Here is a 4,363-nt window from a genome sequence, read left to right as displayed (position 1 = left end):
ACTTAAATATATAGGCAAGACTATTTGAAGTTTGACATATAGGAAAGATTCAAATATATGCATAAAAGCATTTTTTAAGTTTGATATGTTCAAAAGAGCATTTGAAGTTTATTGCTGCGTAATCAGGTGTTGTTATTAGTGGAAATGGGACAACGTCCCTCATAGGGTTCCTGAAGTGGTTTAAAAATTGGTTATGTGCAAGATCATGGTATACCAAGCTATGGCCTTAAGTGACAATGAAAAATAGAAAAATCAAGTTTATTCATCTTGAAATAAAAAGTTTAACATGTATTGTCCACCTTAAGTTAAAAAGTAGTGAGAAGAGAATCTATAGTAAATTGAATGCAGTTTCTAACCTACTAGCCCTTTTCTGAAAAAATAAATTAATCTAATAGTTGAATTTTTTAAAATTTCAATGTATTAGTACAAAAGTGTCAGGATGGAGATAAAAAATATGTGTATGTCTAACCACCTTAATCATGATCAACAGTGATATTTTTCACAAGATTCTATATATAAGTAGTATACTCATGCCCAAATGTGACACATATTTTTGTGTGATTATTTCCAACTAACTAATAGATTATAAATTTTATGCTACAATTTTTTTAGAATAAAAAATTCTTGTGTCTGACCACCTACTCTAATTTTAAACTTTACTAATTGAAAACTTTTTTTTTTTTCTAATCGTAGACAAAGAATAAAATGTGAGGCATGTTTTGGATTTCAAAAAGGTTAAACCATTCAAAAGTTATAGTTCCTTTTCAATCAACTTGTCATTGAGGACTTTAGGGGTAACTTAATTAGTAAATAAGTAATAACTACCTACTAAACTCAAAATTGAAAGATGGCGATCTCTTTAAGAAGCCATTTTTGCTTCATCAATTTTGAGTGTAAAAAAGGTTGTGAACTACACAATCAAAGTTTGGAGATTAGAGGAAATATGACAAACACATTTTTAGGTTAACTATTCATGTTTGGCATTCCAAAGAAAAAACCCAAGGTAAATACTAGACCTATGGCCTAATCATATATATTCCATGATATTATTAGAGATCCATGTATTATTTTCCTTGTTTATCACTAATCATGTTTCCCAAATTAAGTTTTATCTTTCCTCCCTATTTTGTAGGTTTTTCTTCATACTATTTAAAATTTGAAGGGTATTTTAGTCATTACATTCCTATTTATGTAGATAAAATAATATTTGTTTTATCCCTTTGATATTATTATGGGATCAATCGAACCTTCTTGCATAGTAGGATAGATAAGGAATACGTTTGACTCAAAATGCTTAGAATTTAAAATATCTAAAAGTTAATATCCATGGCATAATAGTTTATTTCTATTTTACTGTGCATTAACAATATGATGGTGTTTCAATTATCCTCAAGGGCTAAGAATCGGGAGTGATTATTCATAAAGTGTACAGAAAAAATATGATCTTAAGCCAATAGTGATGTGGAATATTACAAAATGAAAATGCCTTAAAAATAATTTAGTAGAAGTGCACTCTGGGAGAGTAGTCATGAATTCTATTGGAATCCACAACAGGGCTGAAGGGTAGAGTCATTGGCAAAGGTCAACTTATTTAAGAATAGTAATTTGAATTAAAATGTCATACAAAACTATAAAATAGGTCCATGTGACTAGTGTATAGCCCCATGTTAAACCACCGAACTTGCAATCATATATAACTTAAAAATTTATAAATGAATCATAATATATAAGACACATAAATATCATTTAAGTATATAATAAAGTTATGGTATTTAAAAGTACTAATATCTATTTAAATTTGATTATAATAAGCTAAATTCTTATTTATAAGCGCATATATATATATATATATATACTTTTCACTTTTATTTATATTTCTAAAGAGCCCGCTACATCCAGAAAAATATCTTGCTTGCAAAAAGAAACTATGATTATGACTTAGAAAGCATTGCTCAAATAAAATATTCTACAAATTGGAATTAGGATTTAACCACGATATGCTGGTCAGGTCCTTCCAACCCTTATTCAAGGAACTCCTATTATTTGGCGAATTTCCAAATGTAAATAATCCAAAGTGTAAGGCCAAGGTTGGCAGCATTCCAGACCTCACCATTTTTTACTTCGCTACTAGATGACCTATTACATATACTGTTCTTACCATGCTCAGCAGAAGACAACGCCGTCCCAACCACCAAGGTCGTATCTAGACTCTGGAGCCGGACGGAATATGCCACCATGAAACAAAGCAAGCACAACGGACACGGCATTGCGAAAGCACGATAGAAATGCCTCACTTGTTGACAGGAATACTCTGAGAATTCCTGAAAACATTGTTTGGATCAAATTGCGTCTTCACCTTCACCAATCTCTCGAAATTGCCTCCGAAATAATTCTCACCCCAAACTCTTGCCTCTGCCACAGTAGCCGTTCCATTAACGGCAACACCCAAGTCCAGATCTAAGTAGTTCACATACGCACCCCTCGGAGATTTTGATACATGAGGAGTCATGTATTTGTAAAACCTTCTGATCCAATCGACTAAGCCAGATTCCTTGCTGGTATCACTCCACGTAACCTGATATTGTATGTTGTACAAATACCCCGCTCTGTGCGGAAACGGAATCTCTGACGGTACAATCTCGTCCATTCTTCCTCCCAGCGGAGCAAAAATAATATAACTACTCAGCTCCTCTTCCAAATACTCCCACGCCCCCTCCAACCCGGATGTCGATATCGGGCTCGTCACAAAATCAGATTTTGCTTTGAAATAGTTCTTGTTGGAATTGTTTCTGCTAACCAGCTGGCTCGTGGTAGTAAAAGCGGTATAAGATATGGAGTCTATCCAGCTCGTCTCCTCGCAATCTCCACCAACGATTCCCATCTCGGGGAAACTCTCGTTGGCCACTTTCAGCAGTTGGTCGAGCGGGCCGAGGTACATTCCATTGAAGGTGAGCTGAACGTCCTTCTGGCCGTTCCCCAGTTGGGTGCCAGAAATGACAGCGCGAATGAAAAGATCACGTTGTAAAACAGGTGCAATGGATTGCCACCTATAGACCAGCTCGGTCACATTATCTCGCCCCGTTCTGTGCACGTTGAACACCGTCACTTTACGTGGGACACTCACCAGCCGCACTTTCCATGCAACCACGACGCCCCAGCTGCCCCCGCCGCCGCCTCGGATCGCCCAAAACAGATCTTCGCCCATTCTCTTTCTATCCAGCAGTCTGCCCTTCGCGTCCACGATGACCGCGTCGATGACGTTGTCGGCGGCGAGCCCGTATTTTCTTGACAGCAAACTCATTCCCCCGCCGCTGAAGTGGCCGCCGGTGCCCATCGTTGGACACACTCCCGCCGGGAAACCGTAGTCGGAAGTAACGCCGGCAACGGCGGAGTACAGCTGTCCAACCGTCGCGCCCGCCTCCGCCCACGCTGTTTTCGACCTCATGTCGACATTAACACGGTCCAAATTGATGAGGTCGATAATGGCGAAATTGGGGGCATCGGAAGTGGAGGAGAGACCTTCGTAGCTGTGCCCTCCGCTTCGCACAAGAATCTGCCACCCGTGTTTGATGCAGCATTTAACAGAGTCCACCACTTGTTGTCTCTTCTGCGGCAGAATCAACACGTACGGCTTGCGGACCCCTGGTTCAGTAAACCTGAGGTTTTGCAGAGAGAAGCGCAAGAGAGAATCATACGCAGAGGAGGAATTAGAAGTGGTCAGGTTTGTGATGCCCTTTTGCTCAAGGCACGAAATGAGACCCGGCCCGTCTTGTGCAAATGCACAGACGCTTAATACAAGCAATGCAATGCAGAAGATTATAATTCTTGAAAAGGCCATGGTTATGGAGAACTTGCACTACCCCGTTCTATATTTATAACGATTCAACATTTCTTTTGGGATGTATCCTCTTTTGACTCAATAAAGAGCCGCCAGCTGTTTTGGCTTATCTTGTATCACATAGAATTGCGCGTGGACTTGGCATATCGCAATCTTCTCGAAACGATCGCCCACTCTCTTTGACGAGATGCATGATTGACAACAACAATTCAGAATCGAGGATAAACGGTGTTGAATCTGGAGAAGTGACCATTTAATTGGCCACTATAATAGCAAGTTGCTATCCTCCTTACAAATTATACAGCTGATTAATTTTCAAAAATTTGAAAATATCATAGATTTTTCTGAAAATTTCAATATTTGATCTTTATGATCTGCATAGTTTGTAGTAAAACATCCAAGTGACTCTGGTACGATTTGAAACTTCATTTTTTCTCTCCATGGAACTCATTATTCTAACATTATACTGCTGCGCTGGATATGTAGGAATTACGCTCCCTAAAAGATAGGTAAACGCCAGAATTC

The 4,363-nt window shown here is 38.4% G+C and overlaps 1 pseudogene across 1 annotated transcript; it reads right to left on the bottom strand.

Annotated features, from left to right (window-relative positions):
* Positions 1 to 1,908: 1,908 nt before the first annotated feature.
* Positions 1,909 to 3,866, bottom strand: LOC149562811 (berberine bridge enzyme-like D-2 pseudogene; annotated as a pseudogene). Its single transcript, XR_016363991.1, has one exon. The product of XR_016363991.1 is annotated as a berberine bridge enzyme-like D-2 pseudogene (transcript).
* Positions 3,867 to 4,363: the final 497 nt, after the last annotated feature.

This window comes from Cupressus sempervirens, chromosome 4 (assembly GCF_028749045.1).
Source record: "Cupressus sempervirens isolate cs-2001-9-10 chromosome 4, ASM2874904v1, whole genome shotgun sequence".
In the NCBI taxonomy this organism is placed as follows: domain Eukaryota; kingdom Viridiplantae; phylum Streptophyta; class Pinopsida; order Cupressales; family Cupressaceae; genus Cupressus; species Cupressus sempervirens.
Note: the sequence above shows the minus strand (reverse complement) of the source record. Positions and strands in the feature narration are given on the sequence as shown.